This window comes from Euprymna scolopes, chromosome 13 (assembly GCF_053919585.1).
Source record: "Euprymna scolopes isolate OS-2025 chromosome 13, ASM5391958v1, whole genome shotgun sequence".
NCBI classification, from domain to species: domain Eukaryota; kingdom Metazoa; phylum Mollusca; class Cephalopoda; order Sepiida; family Sepiolidae; genus Euprymna; species Euprymna scolopes.
Window position 1 is genome coordinate 19,065,695 of NC_136494.1, and position 17,581 is coordinate 19,083,275.

The 17,581-nt window shown below is 34.8% G+C and overlaps 1 pseudogene; it reads left to right on the top strand.

The window, feature by feature from the left end:
• The first annotated feature begins 16,587 nt into the window (after nucleotides 1-16,587).
• Nucleotides 16,588-16,706, top strand: LOC145292655 (5S ribosomal RNA; annotated as a pseudogene).
• Nucleotides 16,707-17,581: the final 875 nt, after the last annotated feature.

The following is a 17,581-nucleotide window of genomic DNA, read 5'->3' on the forward strand; positions in this document are numbered from 1 at the left end:
GTAACGCCTGCCTACCACCAACCTTATATGTTTCCTATAATAACGCATTCTTCCATTTTAGCCACTCGTTCAACTTCTAACGTTTTGTATATTTAATTCGACTCAGCTCAATGTACATGACTGAAACGAAATATCATATCAAACGAGCACGATTGTCTGTTAACTTTCCTGGTTTTATTTAGTTTTTTTTTCTTTTTTAGTTTTTCCTTGCTAAAAAAGTATGTTGGATGTTTTCTTTCTTAAACATAACTTTCAACATATGCTCTCCTTCTCTCTCTCTCTCTCTCTCTCTCTCTCTCTCTCTCTATATATATATATATATATATATATATATATATTCAAACAAAAATTATTAAATGCAACAGACACTTTGCTTTATGATTCTTTTTTTTTTTTTTAATTTTTCGATTTTCCGTAAAATCTTTTTTATATCAAAATCAAAAATATTAATAAAAGTTCCATAATTGTTGCTGTCACGAGCGCTTTCGAATCGTCCACAAATCATCTTCAGGTGTTGAAGTAAAAGTGCGAAGGAACGAACATGAGAATTAAAAGTGGAAACTAAAATAAACAGTAAACGGCTTTAGGCGATGATGAGTTAAAATATATAGAGTCGATGAAAAGTCGATCAAAAATTCGAGTATTAAAATCAGCAAGTTCGTGGACATTGTTGAAATTTTATATTAATCTTTTTGATTATGACTTTACAAACCCACAAGAAGAGTTCTTAAATCTTGGACCATACTGCCACCTCACACCACAATTAAACGATAAAAAAAAAGCCAAGATAGAATTACTCTATGAACGCATTACTTACCTAGAAACAGAAAACTAAATTAACACTTACTCTAGGTTAAGGGATATTCTAAAAGCGGAGGTCATAAAAACTCGATTTTGTAAAATATAATATGTGTATATAATATATATATATATATATATATATATATATATATATAAAGAGCTGATATTTTTGTCATACTGTTTTTAGAAAAAAGTCCATATATATATATATAGACTTCAAGATATTGAAATGAATTAGATTACAGGTTACTGAATCTAGTGGTTTCAATCCTACAGAATATTAGAGGGAAATCTTCATATAAGACAATCCCAGCAAAATAAGATTGCTCAATCTACTAGATAGTGCAAATTGATATTTAGCAAAATAATTTAGAACCAATATTAATACTTTGCTAGAATTTTTCTGTGAGGAGATGTACTTACATCAACAACCAATCCATGGATTAAGAAATTAATGGCATTCTTTCGTTAAAACAATACATTTTTATTTTGAAAAGTAATTCTTTTAAAACGAAATTTGAATAAATAAACACTACTTTTATATAGATATATATAGCAGTAATCTGACCCGACAAATTTTAGCAGTAAAATCGAAAAGTGTCGTTGGTTCTACACAAATCCTTACCCATGATAAACAATTCCTCTGTTTGGATTTCATACTACTTAGTAATTATGGCGGACCACATGCGTCGAAATTGACCGGCGGAGCCTATATATATATATATATATATATATATATATATATATATATATATATATATATATATATATATATATCGCAAAAAAAGCAGGCTCATTCAGTTTTAGACAGACTATGGATATCCACGAAGGGTTGCTTGCGCGTGAAATTTTTGGCCGACAAATTGTACATATCTTAACTTACAAACAAACCAAATAGGTTCTTTCAGTCTTTGACAGACTATGGATACCCACGAAGGGTCGCCTGCTCGTGAAATTTTTGTGGCAGGATGTGCGCAATCTCCAACCACACCTCTCCTGAGACGCCATTGTTAAATACCAGTGACAAGTGAAGTACAGGACGACTGGAAACAAATGCCGAGATAAGCGGAGAGCACATACATCGCCTACAATTCACAAATGGTCACCCATCTGATACTAACCAGGCTCAACGTTGCGGAGTGTCAACGCGATTATTCCGTATATATATATATATATATATATATATATTATCATAATGATTAGATCACCCTGACTGACGTAAAAAACGTTTAATAATAAAATCTTTAATTTCAACGTTATTTGACGCGGTTAACGGTAGCCGAATTGATACGGTCCTTGTTAATCAAGCCAGAGATCACTTGTGTCGCAGGGTTCGAATCTATCGACTGGTGTTAATCAGGACACCCTGCACTAAAGATTCCCGAAAGGATGAAATACTTGTGTCTGTAAGTATTTAATTAATATATATATATATATATATATATATATATATATATATATATATATATATATATATATATATATATATATATATATACAATATTTCTGATGGGTGAACGTGGGAAAATCAATATTGACATACTAATAACTAGTTGTGTCTGAGTTACGAAATAGGTGCTGTAATATATATGGAAATTTTGACATGTGGAACGAAATAAATAAGATGAATGAAAACTTAGAAAACGAATATTGTTAATTTTTCATTATATATATATATATATATATATATATATATATATATATGTGTGTGTATGCATACAGATATAGTATTTTCTGAAAAAAATGTCACTATTATTTACAAAGAACATTGGTATACAGTAAATTGGAATGGGAGTTTAAAAGACTTAAGCCATTAGTTTAGCAGAAGTGATCCTATAGTAACCTGACAAGGGTTGCTCTCTAGATAAATGAAACACACACGTGTTGTACAAAGGGAATCATCTGGACGGACTCCAAAAATGTCCAGAGTCTTAATTCACTTTATTCATGATTCATGATTGCTATGTAGGCTGGTCATCTGCTGGTGAAATGCTCCACGCAAGAAAAAACAAAAAAAACAAACAAACAAACAAAAAAAAAAAAACGCGTGCATCCATACACATGCGTATATACTCTTTATACACATATACCGAAAGACAGACCAATAATTTCTGCCTATGACCGCAAATACGTAGGTATTTCTTTCTTATTAAGAACTACCGTCATTTTATAATGGGTATATAGTTGATACATTTTCATCCAAACATAGGATAATATTTAAGATGAATACTGTGGGAGCAGAAGGGATTGGTCGTCTAAGAGATACATCTAGTTTCTTAGCAGACCTAGATAAGTTTGACCAGATGTTTATGTTATATTACGAGCCAGTTATAGATTAATATACGGCATAATCGCGTTAACACACCGGTTCTCGTCAGATTACCGAAGTTAAGCAACGGTAAGCCTGGTTAGTACCCAAACATAACCATTTGGGAATTCTAGGCACTGTATGTGCTCTTTGCTTATCTTGGCATTTGTTTCCAGTCTTCCTGTACACACACTTCACTTGCCAATGGTATTTAACAATGTCGACTCAGGAGAGGTGTGGTTGGATATTGCGCACCTTCTGCCACAAAAATTTAACGCACAGGCAACCCTTCGTGGGTATCCATAGTCTATCAAAGACTGAAAGAGCCTGTTTGTAGGTTAAGATATGTACAATTTGTCAGCTACACTTTTTCTATATATACACGGCGCCTTTAATAAGTTTCCGGACATTTTTTTGTACAGACATTTAAAATAGTCGTATTCTCTACAAAAATCAGTATGTTATTGGTATACACTTTATGAGATAACTAACGAATTTTTATTATTTCAGGTTTAAATGAACAGCTAAAACAGGAATTGGAATACGCCCTACTAAAACCTGTTTGTTACAATCTCTGGTCTCCCCTCGTCAATCTTTCATGAAAAACACCCATCTAGCTGAATCCACTGTGAAAAATTTCCCCCACTCTTTATCTGTGCCTAAATCAAAACGCGGATTCCATGAACAAAGCTTCTTTCTTAGAACTGCACGCCTGTGGAACTCTGTTCCGTATGCCTGCTTCCCATCTGACTACAACCTGGATGTCTTCAAGTCCAACGTTAACAAATTCCTAATAAATCTCCCCCTTAAGTAAACACTTCATCAAATCTCCACACTAACGTAATGTACTTGCAATAACCCTTATCCCTGAGTGGCTTCCGGGCCTTGATAAGTGGTGACCACCATGTAAAAAAAAACAAAGGTGGTGAATTTCAAAAATGCAATCTAAACATGAGGTCACTATAGAAAAACGATATACAAGAAAACTTTGTTTTAAACTTGAAAAAAATGCCACAAATACGTAGGGGATGCTTCAGATTGATTTTCGACAATCTTGCAGGAACTGGGCATCAGTTTTTGAATGACATACGAGATTCAAAGAATGACAGATAGTGTATCAATCTTGATGATAACACCAGGGTTAATTAGCCAAATAAAGAATTTCATGGATAAGGGCTGCAATTTGTTTATAGAGAAAATAAGTGCACAACTTGATATCAGTGTGAGAACTGCATACACAATTATTCGAGAGGAACTGAAGATGCGGAAGAGTCCCACGAAGTTTGTCCCAAGTGTGCTCCATCCTTGTCACAGACTATTTGACCAAGATGTTCCTCAATCTTTCTATAGTCCAGACCTTGCTTTCTGTAAGTTTTGGTTATCCTTTATGCGCAAGGAAAACCGTAGCGTCTGTTGGGATATTACAATGAAGGAGATGAAAAAGGCTGTGAAGAGGATCAGTGATACGCTCACACAAGGGGACTTCCAAGGGACCTTCCAGAAGCTGTTAGAACGGTTCAAGAAATTCATTGCAGCTAAAAGAGATGACTTCGAAGGAGGTTAGTGTTTCATGTGTATACCATCAATAAAAGTGCCCATACGAAAAACAAAAATATCTGGAAATTATTGAAGGTATTTAATAACTCAGCGAACTTATTTCAGTTTATTAAGATCAACTCTCTTTATTTACTTTTCAAGTGGCACTAGTCTCAAATGGCGAAATGCCTTGTTTGGAGCGATTTTTATAAAAAAATCTAAAAATCTATTTCTCAGCATTTGCTCTGCATTGGATGACAATGTCGAATTTTATAAATATCCCCCGCGTTAAAACAGAAGACGTACATGAAGGTCAGTCGATGCAGTCATCTTTCTCCAATCAATTTGACTGAGAAAATCAATACGAAAAGTGACAAATAAAAAATTGTGATTAAATTTCTTTATTCAGAAAAGAAAAAAAATATTGATGAGACTTTCATCTTTTGATCTATTGATTTTATCTCGTAGACAACGGGATTTATTAATATCTTGATTGTATGTTAAAAGCCGATTACCATGAATAATGCATATAGATATAAATGAATAAAATAGAAGTCATATATATATATATATATATATATATATATATATATATATATATATATATTTCTGTGGAAATCTACTTATTTCCTTATAATATACGCCAATCCTTATTTAAGAAGCTAAATGTAATTACAGAGCAATGTTGTGACGATAAGCTGTAAATACCCTATTCTTACTCTTTCATACTCTTCCAATTTTTGGGGGTTTAATCATGTCAAAACGCACTTTATTTCCTTTTAATGGGTTGATTGTTGCTATTTCTTCTGATGAGATGAGGACAAAATAGAATAACTACTTGATACAATAACTGAGTGATCCTTTTTGTACTACGAAACCGATACTGTCAAGAATTGTAAATGCCAACTGAATTAAAGTAATAAATTATAAGATGGTCAACATCATGGACTTTGGAATATAGATTTTGTCATTCATTCACTATATATATATATATATATATATATATATATATATATATATATATATATATATATACTAGCAAAAGTACCCGTCGTTGACTGGGTTCAAATACAGCCTACAGAAAATTGACTCTGATTTATGAAAGTATGATAGATTATGAAAAGGAAGGGTTGTAAAGAAATAGCTTCAAATTTGGGGGTATCAAAACTAAAGCAAGATATGATGAAAGTAAAAATAAAATAGATAAACCCCATACTTTATTATACCATAACTGTTCACACTGAAACACTTATCACAATATTCTGTGGATCTATATTAAAAAGCCTTGTTAAACTTTGTGACATATTTCCATTCTATGGTGGTCAGGTGCGAACGAACACCCCATAATTTTATTATACCATATTTCTTCAAACTGAAACATAATTATCAAAGTATACTTACGCAGATAGATATGAAAAGTCTTTATTAAAGTCTGTGCCTATTTCCATTCTATGAAGGCCAGGCGCGAACGCAGACCCCACAATTTATTATACCATCCCTACTTAAGTTAAAGAATACTTATAAAAGTATTCTTATGTACATCTATATCAAAAACACTTGTAAACGTTTTTGTTTTTTATTTTTAAATTTTTTATTTCCATACTTTGTGGACCAGGCGCGAACGCAGACCCCACAATTTTAATGAACCACCGTTCTGCCAGATCAAACCTACGCATTCCTGTGTCTCGATACATCTCCTATCATTATATGTAATCAGTTTTTTAAAAATAGTCAACCATATAGGAGCTTATTCGTGACCATACACACACAGACATTCAGCTTTATATATATATATATATATATATATATATATATATATATATATATATATATATATATATATGGAGAGAACCAAAGAAAAATTTGAATTCTTTAATATCGGGATGAAAACAAGCTCTTTGATACCTCATATCGTATTCCTAATATACTTATCGCTAGACGTCACATTTAGAACCTGTTACTTTGTACTTCCTCTCCGTTTTCGATGAAGCATTAGGCCTCGAAATACATATGTATAAAAAGCCTGTACATCCCTTATTCCTAATGATGTAATTTCGTTATTAATTGGACGATTAAATTTATATGTATTAGTATATATTTTTAGTTTTTTTCTTTCTTTTTTAATTCTGTATATATATATATATATATATATATATATATATATATATATATAAATTTATAAAATATATATGGCGACTAGGCTACACTGAATATTCTGCGTTTCATCCACTGTAGGATTCGTCAGGCTTATGCGCATAAGCCTGACGAATCCTACAGTGGATGAAACGCAGAATATTCAGTGTAGCTTAGTCGCCATATATATTTTATAAATTACTAACTAGCTCTACCTACGTATTGAGCACTTTTGAAGTAAATACTTAAAGTTTACGCATAAATCTATACTTTCGTATACTAAATTTATGTGACTAAATGAAGTAGTTATATATATAATATATACACACACACATATATATTTATATGTATTATACCTACAGGCACTAATGTTTCATGCTTTCGCAATCATATGTTCAGGGGGTAGGGATGATTGCTACTGGCCGGGAGATTTTTTTTTTACAAGGGAATCACTACTTATCAAGGCCAGGTGGCCACTTAACGATAAGGGTTAAAGATTGTACAGTGGTCAAAAGGACAATATCATTATAATTGTTAGAAGTCTAACTTTGATAAATTCGATTCCGTAAGCAGAACTCTCATCCAGAACTTGTTTACGTTGGACTTAAAGACTACTGTATTTTAGTAAACTGGAAAGCAGGTAAACGGAAGAGAGTTCTACAGAATGCAGGGCCACCTACATATTCACCTTTGACTCCGTTCACTGGGACGTTACCTTTAGGCCACCATCAGCTGCCATGAAAATTAAGGAAAATTTTACAACTGTAAATGCCAAATACAGCCACAACGTTTGATATTTCACTTCTACAGTTTTACAGGTTGTATAATTCTTTATTATTTAGAATTCCAAATGTCTCATTTAGACACATGGCGGCTAAATTTCTACATATTATTTCTTACTCGACTGTTGGCGAGCATCTGCTTTCAGACTTGCTAATCTTCACGTAGACAACGCTTTCTAGTTTCTAGAAATATTCATGCTTTTTTATAAGAAGCGTTGTATATCGCTCTTGGAAAATTAATTTGGAAAAAAATTTTAAAATGCGTCCACGCATTTCTATAGATGTTCTGGTCGGTCGTTCTGTAAGTTTGTCCATCATTGTTAAATTTAAAATATTTTCAGAAATTCGTATTATTTGGATTCATCGCACTACTGTTCTCACCTTGACTAGTATTTTCACAATGTTTCAGTCGATGTAACCTCCGACCTTCTTCATGAGAATTATTTGATTGAATTTTCGTGTACTCTAACCACTGCAGCACGAGTCTTTGCGGAAGGATCCCTGTCGCACTTGGAAAATCAATTGTAAAAAGTGATATTCTCCTGAAGGTTGAAGGTCCAATCCTCAGTATGGGCGACCGAAAAATACAATCGCGAATTACTTAGGACCTCTATCCAGTCATGGCTGACGGAACAAGAGCACGTTACCGCTGTGACGTAAATAAAGGGTTCCGTTCGAAATTCCATCCAAATACCCGAGTTCGACAGAGACATTCCCGAGTTCAACAAGATACACCTGAAGAAGGTCGGATGTTACATCGACCGAAACGTTGTGAAAATCACACTGAAGATGAGCGTATTTTTGCTATGTAGTAAATGAACGGTCTTTATATGTGTAACCATTTTCCCGCAGCCGGCCACTATATTACAATAATATAAACTGATAGCATACACATACAAACTCAAAAATAATAGAGACATTTATGAATATGTATGCACATACATTATACACGTAAATATATAAAATACACGTATTTTTCAATAAGTTTGTGTTATTGAGTTTGTCCTTCATAATTACATTTGAAATATCATTATTAGCATTATGTTATATCCTTTTTATTTATCATTTAGTTATCCTAAAATACAGTTTATTCTGCGTATACAGTTGTTTTCTATTTTACTTCTATAGTTTAATAGGTTTTGGGTCTCTTTAAAGTTTAAAGTTTAGAATTTCTGATCAAGACAATCTACACAGGTCATCTAAATTTCTACCGAAGTTAAGCTACGTTGAGCCTGACAAGTACCAGATGGGTGACCATTTGGTAAGGCTAGACGCTGTATGTTCCTTCTGGGAAGGTTGGGTGTGGGGCCAGCATCCTCTCGAAAAAATAACTTGCAACAAGAGCATCTACTAAGTTGTAGGGTTAGGGTTAGGGTTAGATTGCCAAGTGATCGATAGAATGGGTGCTAGCGCTATTCTAATTGGGCATTTCTGATCTTCACACTTCCACTAGGTTCTTATTTCTAGAAGTGTCGGTGTAACTCTATACGAAAGTTTGTTCCTCGTTCTTTGAAGTTAAAAAATATTTTTAATGCATCTACGCATAAATCTCTATCCATCTATCCATAAGTGTGCTCGTCATTATTAATTTTGAAATATGATGTTCAGCATTAAACGTGCATATTGAATGGGCGCATACATGATATCAGCGCTGAATACTTTATCACGCATACATTATCTACTCCAATTATTTTGAATGTTGCATGGTTCGTCTCCTCGCTGCTCGGTTGCTTTGCGACCTGGCCAGAAGGTAACAGTCAAGAATCATTTCCTGACAATCAGCCCGGCAGGTGGTGAGTCAGCAACTAGCCCAGTACCTGTCGGATACGCTCCTAGGTATTACCTAGGCAGTCCACACTCCATAGTCTTGCCACCCGGCTTTCGGTTGGAACAAGTTTATCGCTTGTAACCTGAGGCGCCTCTAAGGGGAAATGCTGACCAGGATCTCCAGGCAATTTTTGCTTATCTAGAGTGCCCCTTTCTTTAGGGGCGTTGGCTTTACATCTCTACTTTCTGACCTTGTGTCACATCTTGCTGCAGTGAGCAGCAATGTATAAACTAAGCTGACATGTGTATAGAAATATTTTGACCTATTTGGGGAAGTGCAACAAAACAAAACCTCGCCCTTTGCACCCGTAAGTGCTCCCCCCACCCCGCTTATTGTTGTGTTCCCCTTCATCCACTCGCTCTCAAAAAGAAAGAAAAGAAAGAAAAGAAAAAGAAAAAAAGCACAAAATAATGGTTCATTATAAACCTGAGTCGTCAAGTAATAACAATAAGAGATTGATGATATTTCCTGAGATTTTTTTTTGAATCGCACTGAAAGGCAAACATGTCAGATGACCCTTGACCCGAGGGCGTAACCCTTCATTTTGCTAATCCCCTTTCACCTGTGTCCTCGATCATCTCCTGCGTGAATCTTGTCTTTGCAGAGCTACACGAAATCCCGCTAATCCAAAGGCCATTTCAGATTCAGATGGCTGATAATAATGAGTTATGGTTTGGTGTCGACTTGAGCCAAAAGTCACGTAAAACGAGTCGAATAAACGGACTTATTCAAAATTGAACAAATAGGAATTGTACGCGGCACAAATATTTATTGATTCGCGACGTACGTTTATGGCAGGGGTTTAGTTACTTGCTTTAAGTACGCTTAGCTTGAATGTTAGAACGTTGGTTTAAAGGAAGAAAGGAAGAATATCGCACTGCTGATGCAATTCTCTACCGATATAAGAGCCAGGTGCGTCTAAGGATGGAGTACTGTTGTCACATCTGGTCAGGATCTGCTAGAAAGGACTTATCCTACCTTGATAGAGTTCACAATAGACTTCGGAGCCTAGTAGGGGATGACCTTTTCTCTTCCCTGCAACCTCTTTCTCACAGGAGAGATGTTATGGCAAGTGTTTGTCTGAGCTCCAATCTATCGTCCATCTTTGCCAAACTTTTACGAGAAACACTTGTCTAGCTGAATACATTATCAATAATGTCCCCGACTCTTTATTAGTGCCTAAAACTAAACGTAGATTCCATGAACAAAGTTTCTTTCTTAGAACTTCACGCCTGTGGAACTGTCTTCCGTTTGCCTGCTTTCCAGCTGACTATAATATGGTTGTCTTCAAGTCCAACGTAAACAAGTTCTTGATGAGCCGTTCCACTGAAGTTAACAAATTTACCGAATTTCCATTAATGAGGATTACTATATTGTCCAATTGTACACTCTTTAACCCTTATCCTCGAGTGGCCTTGACAAGTGGTGATGCTTATGTAAAAAGAAAGGAATGTAGCTAATACATTTACTTTCTTCAACTAAATCGAAAGGTGACTTAATCGATATATTCAAAGTAAATTGATTTATTCGTAGTTTATATAAAACATATAGTTGAAGAAATTTACGTTACTATTTTCAACTAGGACCTTTCTAAACTGGGAATGTGGGCAGACATGTTTTAATTGTTGGTAAATGGAGATTGTATCAGAAAAGTGTAGGGTCAATCCTCTGGGCGATGTATTGGTCGTGTGTCCAATGTAGCTGTTAGTGTTGGAGATGCACACACACACACACACACACACACACACACACACACACACACACACACACACACACACACATATATATATATATATATAATATATGTGAAATTCGACTGTTACAAATCCCCAGGAACAACTTTGATATTTTGGGTATCTTTGACCTCGGCTCAATCTATCTATTAGGAAGTTTATTTTCATTTATGATTGAACATGAAAATGAAATGTATTACTTGATATACGGATTAAACTCACGGATTATCAGACTCTTGTGTAAAAAACGCCCCCTCATCGATATTATCACTATTTGGTTTATTCGATTCAAAGGTATTTAACAACCAAAGAATTTTAGTTTTGAGTTGCTAAAATATTCCATTTATTTAACTTTCCTTGATTTTATATTTGTTCAGAAAAGACCGACAATTATGAACCCACCGTCTCTATAAGCTGTTCAAACTTCAATCATTAAGGAGAGGCTCATAAATTCGTAGATTCACGCGTTATCAAAATCCATCGTAACATCAAAAGTACATTTAACTATATTTTGTGCATTTATAGTTGTATCGCCTATATTAAAGAAACTCATTAACCGGGAGAAGCTTCCTCCAATAGCTTATACGCAAAGCTATCTCTGCAGGTTTTTTGTTATTAGGTTGTCCTGAAAGTTTGTAAACACTTGCAACAAACTAAATGTTTACTCGACAAACAGCAGCAGCAGCAGCAGCAACAACAACAACAACAACAACAACAACAACAACAACAACAACAACAACAACATATCCTCCAAAGAAAAACCATCATTTTCCAAAATTTTTTGCCATCGATCTGCAGGCTTTCAGATCTGGTCAAACTATCATTCAATCGGGTTAGAATCAAAGTATTTTTGACACGCTTCATCGACTTCATAAAACAAGTCGAATCGGCAGCCCGTCAGACAGTGTTGCATTGAGCGGAAATCCTGATGGATCACAGTCAAGACTGTAGGCAGGATGTGGCAGAACCTCAACGCTCAAGGTCTTCCTGGCGGTGTGTGGCTTGACATTGCCATACTGCACGAAAGCGCACCTTCCGTTTATCAGAGCCGAGTGCTTCAACTTTCTGTAGATTCATTACTGTTGTTTCCAGTTAAGTCCGGCACTGATGCCACAACTATTTGAAACCAACTAAGAATGCACAGGTACAAGTGCTTGTAGTTCGTCAGAGAATTCACCGTTACTTGTAGAACAGGCAGAGGGATGCTACATTTCGTCGGTGGGAAAGAGGCTGAGGCCTAGATGACAGTTCAGGATCTATCAGGTTGGCGACTCTCTTTTGAACCCTGTCCAGGAGTAACAGACTAGTAGCAGATATGCCAGCTCAAATGTGACAACAGTCCTCCATACATGGGCGAACGGTGGCCTTATAGAGGTACAGGATACTTTCAGGCGTTAGTAGTTTTCTAGCTCGGTAGAGAGAGCCCACCTTCTTTGCAGCAGCCTTGGCAATGCTCTCAATATATTTATTTCAGTCCATGTTCCCTGTAAACGTTAGGCCGAGGAGTTTAAAGGTAGTACTTTCAGGTAATGTGTTTTGGCCATTACTATTGGTGGTAGAGAAGATGTCTTGTAATTATTGAAGGAAACAAGCATAGTCTTGGTAGCATTGAATGTTACCCTCCATTTTTGTCCTCATTCCACTATGATTTTAGGCCATCCTCTAGTGTTTCTGCCATTTCCTTAGATATGTGTTCATTTGTTTTCCCCCTGCCTGTTATAAAGAGTGGAGTCATAAACAAATATACCCATCTCAGAAACAATTTTATCACGGAGGTCATTTATGAATATCAGAAATAATAAAGGTCCAAGGATAGACCCCTGAGGTACTCCCGCATTTATATCATAATGTTTTGATGTACGACCCTCGAGGACAATGTGGATTTTTTCTCTTACTTAAAAGTTCCACCAAACGCAGAAGTGTTTACGAACATTTGGGACAACTTAATATATACTAGCTGCCCCAACCCATCTTACTCGACAGTTTTTTTTTTTTACTTTACAAGAACATATGTACATTTTTTGAAAGTTTATTCAATGAAATAATATGATATTAAAAAAAGATCGATTTTACAATAAAATCGATCAGATATCCTGAATTCACACTAAATTTCAAATCTCAATAGACTGAAAGGATAAAGACCAGAGTAATAAAATTAGTAATTTCAGAGACAGTGCCGGTAGCTTGTTGTTGTTTTCGCTCGTCATGTCTGGTGTGCATCTTTCCTTTTCGAAAATAGCAGACAATTTGAATATCGCGTGATTGTAAACGTATACTAATATGACCAAAATAGTACTGTTTTTGAAAGGGAAATCATATATACTGCTTACTTGTTATGTCAATGTGGACAAAAGGAATTTTAGATTAAGAGTAAATATTTTAGCTATGTAAATGTATTCTGCATGGATTCTTTGTTAAGACAGCAACATCCTCACTTATCTTGGTGGTGCAAAAATAAACTTGTATGAAGCTTCGATAAATGCATCTACAAACATTCTATATAACCAACTATTAATCGCTGTTACCCTCTTTTATAGACCATATAGTACTAATTGAAGAATCTTCCTATGATGGGTTTCTACAGAATTCTAAAATTTTATGATGGTAATTTAGAATCGCACTTAATTTTATAAATCTAATAGAGAAAATACAAAAAACATCTTCATGATGTACGTACCCGTCACGGAATGAAGATGTCATATTCCAAAAAAACATGTAAATTGAGCAAGTAGTTTTTATTTATTTAAGAAAATCAAATTTATGGAAGAGCCGCCAATCGCGATATTTGTTTAGGATGCTATCAAATTCAAGAGCGGACAACTCGATTCGACTAATCAGAATTAGTTATTTCTCCATAAGCAAGATAACATAACTCTTTTGCAAAAATACTTCATCGCTAAAAATCGTAAAATTGGATTTCCTTAAAAAAGCAACAAATACTATTTTACCATATCACGTGATTTTTAGAATATAACGTCTTCGTTCCGTGATGAGTACGTAAAGCTTATAACAATTTTGTGTACCTAAAAACATAAATGTAATTTAAAATATGCACCAAATTTATAAAAATATTGAGACATTGAATACCAGCGTATATATGTATGTATATATGTATGTCATAGTATAAATGAGATAACATTTTTTTTACCAGTTTACGAAACTTACCCGTGGTTTCGTATCAAAAGCTTCGGAAACGTTCGCAATGCTGATCTGCGCGTACTGTAAAATTTTCGTATTGTTCCGCGCAATGTAAACAACTTGTCATTGTAATTGCTGAATCCACAATATTTGATGTGTGTCGAATTATTAACGAGGCGGTTTGTTTCGTCAATAAAATGGGTCGTAAAGGTGGTTTGATTAGTTCTGAAAAATGTACTATTACAGAACAGCTAGCGAAAGGTAAAACTACCATCGAAATATCGAAAATGATAGGAAGGTACCATCACACTGTGAATAACTTTGTCACGGACTCTGCAAAGGTACGTAACAGAGCTGATAAAGGTAAATCTAGAGTTGTTTCACGGCGTTCTCTACTCCAAATTAAACGTGAAGTTGTTAACAATCCTTTCCAGACAAGTCGAGAAGTCTTTGACTAAGTCGGATTGAAGAATGTCTCAAAAAGTACTCAATGTCAGCTTCTGGAAGAAGTGGCAAACTCTGTTAAGCCTGTGACAAAGCAACATCACATACAAAACCGATTGAAATGGGCAGACGACAACATGAAAACGGATGTTTCCAAAGTTTTATTCCCGGATGAAGTACGTGCCACTCTTGATTGCCCAGATGGCTGGAGCACGGGATGGGTCCTAGATGGACGACATCGTCACCAGCGTCGAAGGTACCAACAAGGTGGTGGTGCGATAATGATTTGGGCTTGGATTATTGGAGGTACATAAGTTGGCCCATGGAGAGTCACAGAAGGCGTGAAAGTGACGTCAAATGTTTACATAGCTTTTCTGAAGGAGAACTTTGATCCATAACTGAAGAAGCAAAGTGGAAATTCCTAAGATGCATCATTTATCATTTGTATCTGTTGTATCCTACCGCCGTACACTCGATCGACACTCGGACGCAGACCTAGCAATACTATTGTAACTGTTTTCCTTCAAAATGAAACATGGTTATAAATTTACTCTCATTAATGTGGTTTTGAAAGAAATTCTCGTTATATGGGTCCATCTAAAAAAACAAACAAACTGATAGACGTTTGTGATATATTTCTCATCTATGGACATGAAACGTAAACGCAAATCTTACTATATAACCTTTAAACAGAACGAGTAATAAGATGTTATCCTAACCTGAAGTCCCGAACTTGTATTTTCCATTTGAGTCTTACACTCGACTACATAGCGTCATTGTTGTATTAGGGGATATATATTATGTAACTAGATATATACAAATCGAATATTACGCATACTTTCTGTATAACATGGAGGGATGAATATTACGTAAGTTTATCGTCTAGTCATATAAAACTTACGACAGCAGATACATTTTAATAAACAAACGGGACAAATAACAGTCCTTTGTTGTTGTAACATAGGGCCAACAGGAGAAAAATTGTTTGACGGATCTTTGGAAAAGCCGGAAAGAAGATTCCCAATGAATCAACAAAACTCAGTTTTCCTTTCAGCAACTTTATTTACTGATGTTTCCTTTAGGAAAACTGCCGCTTTTTTTTTTTTGACAAACGCGTTCTGCTCCCTCCGTCCGACTCAACCCACTCTCTCTTTATCGCTCTCTCTCTCTCTCTCTCACAATACCGATTTTTAACTGATAAAATAATAATCTCTTTTCCCAAAACTTTATATGTACATAAAATTACGTCAGATTCTAGAGGTCAGCTTTTTTTATATTATTATGTTCGACATTATATTAAAACATCTTAACATAAATAATTTTCTCTGTAAATATTTATTTTGCTATGATAACATTCTGTCTGTAAATATTACAATGCTCATAACAATCGTCGACTAACACACCCTTGCCGTTGCCATACCAATATCTTACATAACCCGATGTAATTATAAAAGCTTATCTATTCCTGCATTGCATTTTCGACAACCACGCGGTTACATTATGTAAAGTCAGGGCAAAGGGTTACAAAGTACTTAAGAATACAAAATTGCATTAATTTGGTTGTTTTTCATCACTCGATTATTAAATAACTTGTATGCTATAGCAAAACCAACAGAACAAAGACAATTGTCTTGTGTGAGATTCGAACCAACGGCAACATGAATATTGAAACCAAAAGCATACAGGCCATTAATCCAATGACGCGTTTATGTCTTTAACTTTCTCAAATTAGTTTGGTGTGAGATTAAAAAAAAAATTATTTGAATTATTTTAAAGTAAATATTACGTAAAATACGACGATTATTTAACGTAAAAGGAATTGAACCCATAATTTATTTGGACATATATAACATTTTACTTATTTTTTTAAAACAGTATATATATATATATGCATATATCACGTTGATACACCGGTTCTCGTCAGATCACCGAAGTTAAGCAACGTTGAGCCTGGCTAATACCAGATGGGTGACCATTTGGGAATTCTAGGCGCTGTATGTGCTCTCCGCTTATCTCGGCATTGTTTCCAGTCGTCTTGTACCTCAACTTGCCATTGGTATGCAACAATGTCGACTCAGGAGAGGCGTGGTTAGAGGTTGCGCAACTCTTGCCACACAAATTCCACGCGCAGGCACCCTTACAGTGGATATCCATAGTCTGTCAAGACTGAAGGAAGCCTTCATATATATATATATATATATATATATATATATATATATATTTATATTTCATAGGTTTTTGTTTCTGTTTCGATTCAAGGTGACGCACCTAAGTCATATGGATATACATTTTTTTTTAATTTTTGAAATCGCAACTTTATAATATATGAAAATTGATAGAACATTTTACGACCGGGCTACACCGGGCGTCTATGATAGCTTAGATAAAATACGTTTTGGTAGTTTTTACAAAAGAGCTACAAAAATATCAGAGCGTCTCCATTTACGCTGAACATCTAAAGATAGCCAACATCAATATATTGCATATGAATAAGTTTTCTGGAATTTTCGCTAGTTTAACTTATTACATCTTTTGGAACAGTTTTTTTCTTTTTAATTCTATCAAATTTTATGTGAAAGTATATACTATATTTAGAATATTTATATAAAGAACTAAGAAAATAATACTGCAACGTCAAAAAGTAACCAGCGATAAGCGATTCTTCCCTTTTTATCAAGAATATGGGCCATGGAATATTGTTATATAGGTTTCATTGTTATTACTTTGTTGTTATTGTTATTGTTCTTTTTCTTCTTTTTGTTGTTATATCGTTCGTTGTTAGGACTTTTTAATAGTGAGAGTCTTTTTAGAGTGAGTCTTAGAGAGAGAGAGAGAGAGAGAGAGAGAGAGAGAGAGAGAGAGAGAGAGTCTAAGAGTC